Source organism: Sparus aurata, chromosome 6 (genome assembly GCF_900880675.1).
Source record: "Sparus aurata chromosome 6, fSpaAur1.1, whole genome shotgun sequence".
NCBI lineage: Eukaryota > Metazoa > Chordata > Actinopteri > Spariformes > Sparidae > Sparus > Sparus aurata.
In genome coordinates this window covers 26,066,025-26,076,402 of record NC_044192.1, presented here as the reverse complement: position 1 = coordinate 26,076,402, position 10,378 = coordinate 26,066,025, and positions in this window count along the sequence as shown.

The following is a 10,378-nucleotide window of genomic DNA, read 5'->3' as shown; positions in this document are numbered from 1 at the left end:
ATTCCATTTCAATTCTTTTATGCTGAGCTATGCTAATCACTTCCTGACTGTAATGCAATATTCTGGTAATAACTTGCAATGTTAAACCTTGTTTAGAGGGCTCCTGTAGTCTTTCTGAGACAAATATTGATTGTAAGTGAATGAAAATATTTCTCCAGTTTTCCCAGTTAATTAGAGGTATCTACAATGGAGAAACTGCGGTTGCCAGTTTCAGTTGTCAACTGTGTTATTTCAAAAGTGTAATTTTACGGTATTGTACACTGATGGCTAACCTTCCGTTCACCATACCCCTGTCTCCAGCTCCATTTGTGCTTTTTGTGGAAAAAGTGTCCCTTTTATTACTGACACCTTTGAACTTCTCTCTTCCTATGTGGATGTAATTATTAGGATGCTCATAAAAAAGCCTCCGAGATGCAAAGAAAGAGAAGAGAGATTTGAAACATTTACTCAAACGGGCTGCCATGGTAACCATTTGGTTATAATTTAATGTCTTTTTGTTGTGCAGCTGCTGAATAGAAGGAAGAACTCGCTGCTGAAAGGCCGTTCATTGCACCGCTGGATGAATTCTAATAATCTGTAGTCTATTTTTCTCTGTTCTTTATCCCGTATCCTTCAAACCCCCACGCACTCCGCGCACCCTCGTTCAGACTGCTTTGTTAAAAGGGTCAAAGAGCAGCCTCATCAAAGGGTCATTTGTGAGTCTCAATGGGGAAGTGGGCTAGCTCTTTTCCTTAATGGGACTCGGCACAACTGAAGCATTTTGGAGGGACCATGGAAAGGGTTTTATTTCTAAATGGAGCTTTATGAAAGGGAACTATGAAATCAAGGAACTTTGTTTGCTGTTGGTGGGTGGTGCCTGCAGAGGCGACTGAATGGAGCATGACACCACAAGAGTGTGCTAAGAGGCACTCCAGAACATAGATGAGCTGAATTACTTATGGAAATAGAAGAAAAATGAACAACAGGAAGGGCAGCACTTAACGTTATTATGTACTTTGTATTGTGAAAATATTTGCAGAGTGTGAAAACACTGGTTTAACAGCACAAATCTATCACAAAGAGATATTGTGAGTAAGCTGCTTAAACATTGTTCTACGTGGATGCATGATTATAACAATCACCACAATGATAAAGTTCCTTCCCTTATATCATTACCACAAAGTCATTTACTCATTTAAAGGAATTCGCGCACGCACACAGGCACATCCACACACGCCAGCAGCACCTCAGGCAACAATAATCAATTAGAATATCCTGGCAAAGGCTGGCTGCACCATGTAAATGATGTGATACAAATGAGCTTTTCCTAATTAAACGGTCTAATTTGCTAAAAGGGGTGTGAGAGGGAGGTTGGTGCTGGAGCCAGCTGAAATGCACGGCAACAACAAAACGCCGCAGGTGCTGTTGAAGATGATAAATGTGAGTAAAGCTGTGTGTTTTTAAAATGAGCCGTTACGGGGAACATGACATGTGCATTTGTGTCTCGTAGGAGTGATTTATTTCCGACAAAGTCCATTGTAAGGCTGAAAGAGACGCTTTCATCATTCTGTGAAAAACCCAGCAACAGACAGTTCGAACATTGTGTTTGAGGTCAGAAAAATTTGCAGTGGTATGCACTCAGCAAAAAACACAGAGAGAGTCACATTCAAGTGATCTGCCTGTGACGTCCTTTTTGAAAAGTGTTAATGATCGAAAACGCAGTAGTTCAGTGTTTTTCAGTGCTTGTCCTCGGGGCTCGCTGCCCCGCATGTTTTTGAAGTTTTCTGTGCCGCAACACACCTGATTCAAATGAACGGGTCGTTATCAGGCTTCAGCAGAGCTTGATGATTATCTGATCGTTTGAATCAGGTGTGTTGGAGCTGGGGAACATCTAAAACATGCAGGACAGGGGGACCCCGAGGACCACGATTGAATAACACTGCTGTAGTGGGAATTGTTGCATTGTATGTCTTCTATTTTTTTGACAATATGCCAGCTGTTCCCTTTCTTCTTCCAGTCTATGTGCTAAGATAGCCTTATACTGCATTTCCCCGGCCTTCACACAGCAAATAAATATGTTCCATTTCCCGGTCCCCAAGATAAAATGTTGGCAGCTACTGTTTATGCAAACCACAGATACATTCACATTTGTATGGGTCATAGGTTACGTACCATATTGACATGTATGCTAAATGTGTCATATCACATTCATGTTACATGTTTATGAGCTGGCTTTCATATCAGGAGGCGGCAGGGTTGGTGGTGGAGTTACAGGCTACAGCGTTTCTATATTTGTAAGCAAACACCGCTGGGTATTTTTAAGACCTCGGGACAACTTCCAGCTGTGTTTGTGGATAGCAAAACAGGTATTTTTAGCTACAACATGATGTTTTCTTAACCCTGCACACAGAAAAATAAAGGCTCTAACTGGAACTAAAAATGGTTCTTCAGAGTGACGCCATAGAAAACCCATTTTTGGTTCCACAAAAAACCCTTTATCATGACGTTCTTTAATGCACCCCCAAAAAACACTCCCAAAAGTGCCTTGAAGAACCATAAAAAAAAAAAAAAATCATTCTTTTAGGCAGCATAAATGGCTCTCTAAAGAACTTTTTTCGTATTTTCACATGACAGAGTTGGTAATGAGTTTAAATGAAAGAACCTGTCACCTGTACCTGTTCATCCAGCCAGTGAAGTTGTTAAGTTATGTAACAAAACAGCCAAGTTCTGATTTTCCATCTCTTACACCCTAAACAATCACTTCATTTCCCTAAATCTCAATATGTAGTGCTGCAAATCCAAATCTAGAAGTTCATAATATTCTGTTTTAAAATATCCTAAAAGTAAACCTTGCAGCTGTATAAATGATTATACATAAATAGCATAATCATTCTCGAGATTACCCCTCATGTTCTGTTCTGACAGCAAGAGATAATTAGTCATTAGCAGTTAGCAGAATGCTAATGCTGAGTTTTTAGTTTTGTACATTTGCATATTACACAATATTTGCAAACCATACTTTAAAAAATAGACTTTGTTTTCATGGAAGACATTTTTACATTGCATAATATAAAAAGTACAGTTGTAAAAACTAAAATTACTAGGTAGGCAAAAATGTCTAGACAAAAAAGTCTGCTGTTAAAAAAGTTCATAAAGCCACAAACAAAAAACAAACATTAATCATGACATAATTATCAGAGAGAAAATCTTGTGAATTAGCAGTTATCAGGGCTAAAGTATCATACAGTATCATTACTTGTATTGCCATCTGTGTTTTAGTTGAAACATGAAGATTTCACTTCTGCTCCATTAGATCTATAAACAGACCAGGTGTAAAGTGTGCACTCGTTTTTAAGGTAATTAATGTTCTGCCAGTGAGCTTTTAGCAGCAGTATGTTTCAACATATCAATAAGAAGGAGATACACAGCAGCAATGGAGCAAAGGCTATACTGCACACACAATGACCAGCTACCCAATAGAGAGAGAGAGAGAGAGAGAGAGAGAGAGAGAGAGAGAGAGAGAGAGAGAGAGAGAGAGAGAGAGAGAGAGAGAGAGAGAGTGTGTGTGTGTGTGTGTGTGTGTGGTAGATTAGTACAACTAATGAGGACTTGTCATCGCATCAGGGTTGTGAGGGTGCAGGCTGCCAGGTGTGTGATGGAGAAGGGCCTAGAGGGCACTGTGAGACATTTTAATAATAAAGAGATCCCCACTGAGAATAATGCGTGTGCGCGCGTGTGTGTGTGTGTGTAGCCAGGAATAAATTCTACATCATGTAGAACTTCCAATATATGCATGTTCCCCCTACCTCCCGTCCATATACCCAGCATCCCTCATTCCATCTCCTCCTTTTTTTGGTCTCCTTTCAGACCAGAGGATCGACAGAAATGAGAGAATTGGGGAATAAGAGGGAAACTGTTGGCAGTACACATGTACGTCACGGACACCTTTGAGAATAATGCTAATAAATGCAGGTGCCCTTTGTGTGTGTGTGTGCGTGTGTGTGTGTGTGTGTGTGTCTGTATTTGTGTGTGTGTGTACGTGAGGTCTCCTAGGAGCTAAACTGATGCAGTATCAGCATGTGACATAACTAATATGAAGATGACTAGCTGCATAAACAGTAAGGGGCAATTCAATTTATGGGACGTTTGTATAGTCCTGCTCCCACCATGGTTTGTATATGACAGCTGTGTATCACAACTATTTTGGGCATGGGTGACGAAATATATCCACAAAGGATACACCGGTGCATCCTCAGTCAGTCAGCAAGCTTCCTCAATCCTAGCTTTTTGAGATGCATTTAAGGAATTGAGACATCCTTCAATATGGCACGCTGAGATCGATTTACGGGTCACAGACAAGAGGACAGAAGGGAGAGGAGACGAGGATGCACAAAATAGAGAAATAAGATGAGCCCATAGTGTGATTTCAGTGAAGAGGCAAATCAACATCCACAACACACCAAGAAAAGAGAGGAGCACCCATATAAAAATGCATGCATCACCAATCAGCTCTTGTTCAATGACTTATTGAACAATTTTAAGTTCTAACTAAGAAAAGTAGAAAGGGAATAGCTGAGTTCATATCGACATTCTGAAATATGTGATGGGCCTTTGCAAAACAAAACTACATTAGAGGAATGCATGACTTTTTATTCCAGTGACATGACAAAAGTGTGAGTTTTCATGCTTAAAGCCCCTGTACGGAGTTTTTAACTGGATATAGAAAAGTCTCTGGTTTCTGCTGATGTGTCTCTGTTACCTACAACACCAAATGAGCCCATCAGCGTGAAGATACGCGTTTTATAAGTAGTCTAATTCTATACCTCTGAAAGGCATTGGTCGGGTCGGACCACTGACGAAACGATTTACGGCAGTCAGACCGGAACTTACGACATTCAGGATACGGCATAGCTGTTTTGTTGCTACGCTAGCCAGTGCTAACCGAGCTAAAACTTTTGTCATGGCTGATAATGAGACAAAGAAAAGAAAAAGAATTCAAACCGAAGGCCAAGAGGGAATCCGATCGAGCTAGGGCTAAAACACGGATAAACATTGGCGATTCCTTCCAGAGATGGAGAGAGTTGCGGGGCTTGAAGGGAGGGTCGGATCCAGAATTCGCCCGATTCCTCCTAGACAGGTTTGTACATTTTATTTCATTTATGAAATGTAATGCGGGACGTAGTTTACAGCAATACATGAATTTATGTTGTTACAACAAAGCTGGCTAACGTTACCACTAGATTAGCTCTAGATACTACACTCGTGAAAAGGACAACAAACGTCTTAGATCACGCATCCATTTCAGCTGTGTGTATCAGCCCAGCCGACCTGCAACGATGCATCGGTAATATCCTCTGTCATTATAAATGATTCAGTTTCTTACTTAGAACAAAACATCCATCACAATCACTGTGACTTTGCTGTAACGCTAGCTCTGTAGCACCGTGGGTAATATATATAGCTGGGAAATTGCAGTGCAACAGCAGCATTACTTTGATTCACCGGCGGCATATTATATTAAGAAGAAATACAAATAGACACATTACCTCGTCCATATGCACGCTGCAGATAGCTGCTAAAAAAAAAAGTTTCAAAGCAAGTCCCGTCTTCTTTCCGACGTTTCCAAAACAAATCTACACACGCCGGCCAGACAAACGTCTTCACGACAGTGGGTGCTAGAGCTCATGCAGTCTCCATTCCGGCAAAACACTACCGCTTTCGTCCAGCGGGGCCGCCAAAATCAACACTAAATGAAAAGTCTGTACAGGGGCTTTAAATAAGGAAAGCAAGTGTTCTCAAACACTGACTGAACTTCACCATTGACGCAGAAGTGACTTGTGATTAATCTTATTTTTGTTTTAAAACGATATGTCACTTTATATCAAGCCCAGTGTCCCAGGTACATCCGTTGAGCAGTTAACTGTTTTTGGTGGCCAGGAGCACTGGAACAAGTTGTTCACGCAACACACACAAACACATTTAAAGTTGATCTGATGAACTTGTTGACAAACGTTTGCACAGTCAGCAGTTACAGAACCACATTATCATTCATTTTTGTCACTTTTAAAAGACAAGGGACCCAAACGCAAGAGACACAGGCAGGTAACGGAACAGAATGTGATCTTTTTAAACATAAAATCAAAATCCAAAATCCAAAAGTCAAAATGCATGAAACAAAAAGGCAGGCTGCAAAAAAGTACAGCCTGTACAACCATACAATGAATATATAGCACAAAAGTACATTTCACATACAAATAACCGTGTTAGCTTCAGTCTTTCACTCATACTGTGGTAACATTTGACACTGACACTGCTACCTTTTCTGCCACCTACTTTTATGGCCAAATTTCAAATTACACACAAGCCTGAAACTTTTAAGGAGCCTGTTTCAAACCAAACCAAAAAACTTTAGATTTTCTGCATCATCTCTCTATCTAAAACTCTTTAAAGGTCTAGTGTGTAGGATTTAGTACCATTTGTTGGTGAGGTTGCAGATTGTGACCAACTGAATACCCCTTGTATCAAAAAGAAGAAAACCTCTCTCAAGTAATCACTCACTAATAAAAACATAATCATCAATATCACTTTCCATTTCTGCCAAAAGACTGACCTAAAATCTACACACTGGACCTTTAAAAGTAAACATTTTACAGCTCTTTACATTCCTTCACTTTCAGTTTATATCTTTCCAACTTGTCTCAGGTTCTCTGTCTGACAGGCTTTACAGACCCGTCAACCGGCTCTACACAATAAAGTCAGCTGTCAGGTGTCAGAATGGCACAATGAGACCCTGAGAGGTGCTCGCACCTTCTTTTGCTCCACTCATCATCCCTTTCCTGCTCTGTTCACCCTGAAGGTGCACTGAATGATGGGTAGTATGGCGTTTTTATGACAGATCTGGGTTGACTTCATGTAGTCACCTCCTCCGGCGTCTCTTGCTGTGAAAGAGCGAGGAGTGGCCTCCTTACGGATGTATACATCTGTCCTCTGATACATGCAAAAACAGAATGCAGACATGCTCTTTCACCTATTTCACAGGATCTTTCTCCTTATGTCACACACATATACACCTGAGCTTCTCTTTCCTATCTCTACATCCCACTTTGCTCTCCCCATCTCCCTCAGTATCAATAAATCATTCTCGGGCAGCTCCAGCACACTAAATCAGCCACTATGTAAACATGGCTGCTAATCCATCGGCAGCCAGTCTATCTCCCACTCCCTTATATCCTCCTCTTCACTTTATCTAGCAGCATCCACCAGGGAGCTCCTGATCAGTCAAGCTGGGAGGAGAGCAATCTCTATGTGTTTTCACCGTCTGCAGTTGTCAGGAACCTGCTGCACACAGAGAGACATGTGAGACGCTCAAGCACAGAGGAAGAGACAGACACAAGATGGATGCATCTCTCTAACGGAGAGTTATTTTACACATATGAGTGATGTCTACCTAACACTGAGAAAAGTGCCTGGGTGAGACTTCAGGTAACTCCTGAGAATTAATGGACACCCATACAGAGCAGCACGGTCCCACAGTGCAGTTGAAAGGCCCAGTCACACCAGAAAACAGGTGTGGACATGTGCGTTCTAAGGTGCTCAGGGTTTACTTGAGTATGTCATGCTTGCTGCTGTACTTTGTAGGGTAAGATTAAGAACAGCTATAGCAACAATATTTAAAAATTGTAAGTGTGACACATTGTTATACACTAATTTTATTAAAAGTAATATTAAACTACTGTTGTCTCTACACTGGAATTTGCTAAGTTCTATACAATACCTTCAAAAATACGTATATGTAATACCATGTTCGATACCAGGGGGAAAAACTGAAACAACACTGAGGTCAGAACATTTTGATTTTCATTAAGAAATTAAAGAGAGAAAGCGCTGCACGCAGTGTCTTTTTTCAGAGCGGTCTGCCTTTTTTTGTACAGCCGCTCCGAGCGCGTCTGGTTGAAAAATCTCTCATCTTTCCAGGAAGGAGCTGGTGGCGTCACCGCCACTCACTTTCAGGCATAGATGATTCGGAACTCGTCACCCGTCGCCCTGGTAATCCAAAAAAACAAAGAGAAGCTTGTTCGGGCTTGGTCCGTCCATCCTGAGCTTAATCAGACAGAGATAGATGAGTCAGTTTGTGGGAGCATTGTCTGTACACTGAATGTTGCTGGTGAGTGTGGTCAGCCCTCTGTTACCATAGCATTAGCAGATATCAATCAAAGCCATCGTACACACAAGCACTTTATCCCAGCAGTCCTGACCATGTGGACACGGGCCCTAATGTGGTACTGTCATCTGTAAATTTTCCAAATTCTCTGCCATCGTTGTGGTTGTCAGAGCCATGTACCAACTAGAGACTAACAAGAGATGGGATCACACACACACAATACTACAGCATAACATGAGTACTCAGTACTAGTTCTTTAAAAAAAAACATTTAAAAATCCATTCTAACACCATACTTACTACAAACTCCACCATAAGACCTTTGCACTGGGATTATTATTTCACCAGTAGATATTACCTCAAACTTGCTTAGCTAACATTTACTCAAAGTTTTGAACTCTTACTCAAAGGGATGACCTCTATCAGGACCATTTTCAGTTTATTTACTTTATGTGAATGAATCAGCGTTGTCACAGTGATGCCAATCATATTAATTGTACTTGGTGTGAATTTCTGTCATCTTTAAACACCAGTGTAACGGACACGTAACACCCTGTTACAGCCGGCGGTTTTCTCTGCTGAAATGTCTTTCAGCAAGTCAATGAATCCCTTAAAGCTTTAGCAGTGTTGCTTGGTGGGGATCCCAAGTATCATAATAACTGGCTCACCAGTGGCACTGTCAAGGCTTTAGAAAACGTAACCTTATTGGGCCAAGCAATAATAATAGTGTTAGTAGTCTTCACTCCATGTTATCACTCACCTGCTGTAGATCCTCATAAATGAATGATCTGTAAGAAGGAGGATTAGTGTCCTTTACGATGGAAAACACTGGTTCAGGTTAAGTGACAGGGCGCCCTAACTGAGGTAAGTTCATAGCTTATGTCTGCACACAGACTCCTACCTATCAAATGATTCTTGTTTCCCAATGTTTTGCTCTTCTGTCCCTAGACTTCAACATTTTTCTCTGCAGGGCTTGTATTGATTTTCCACCGACTTAAGCTCAACCAGGCCCACTGGACAAACCAAAGAGACACACAGGACATAGAGTTCAAAATATACGATCCCACAGAAACTGAGCTAACAAAGCTGTGGGTTTATCTTTCTACACAAATTGCAAGCACGCCCATGAGCACATACACATGCAGACTGAGCCTATAATGTCACGGTGAATCAAACCTATTAAACTGCATTAGTTGCAGTGTGGAAAGGACAGAGGAAAGAGGGTCAAAGTACACTGCTTTCATTTGTTTTGCCTCCATTCTTCCTCTATTAGGAGGGAGGGGTAGATGAATTAAAAGGAGAGGAGTAGTATAGGTGCTGGAGCAGAAGAGAAGCAATTAAAACACAATTGCTTAATTTTCAGGGGACTCGTCTTCGGCAGCCGCCTCCGTACAAAACATGTTTTTGTCTAAAGAAATAGTAACAATTGCATATCTGATTGCACAGTGGGATCAGCAGAGAGAGATAAACTGAAAGGACAGAAATGAGAGGAGAGATACATGCTGAGAAACAAAACCCAGCTCTATTCACATTGACAACAGGCTCTTCAGAGAGATGTGGAGCTTTGCAAATATGACAATTAGGCTATAATACTCTCTGTTCCATTCTGTGTGCTGTTTCTTCCAACTTGCTTTTCCTGAGACTGTGTGAGCAGACATTTTGTGTATGAATTATTCACATTCTTTCCACAGCAGTGTGGGAAAAGTCAAACCTTTCACTTTACTTATTTCTCATTTAACAAGATTGCCTACCACCTACAGGAGCAGTTACCCATTCCTTTACTTTTGACCCAATACATAACAGTTTACCTTGGAATAACAGAAAAACAAATGAGCGCACTTGAAAACGTTTGAGGCAAGTTACGTTTAAGGAACTAATTGAATAAAACCCTCTCCAGCTAAGTAGTAACAAGCAAACCATGTCTCCTAGAAATTATGTTCAAAGGTAATTTTAGGATTTTATAACCTCTGCTCCATTTCCCCATGTTTTTTGTGTATAAGGGAGCATCAATTTTGGCACCAACTGGGCCTCAGTACGTTACCTCTTGTACATAAGTGGTACCCGTGCTTGTGCTCGTGCATGAGCAACCATACCGTGCCGAAGAACACCTCTTCCAAACATGCCAGGTCCAAGAACGCGCACTAGTCAAACAAAGTGGACGTTGGGAGCGTGGTACGGCCTAGTGTGAGTGCGCCCTTAATTAAAGTAGTTGTGTCACAAAGTTGCCAAATGTTGATGC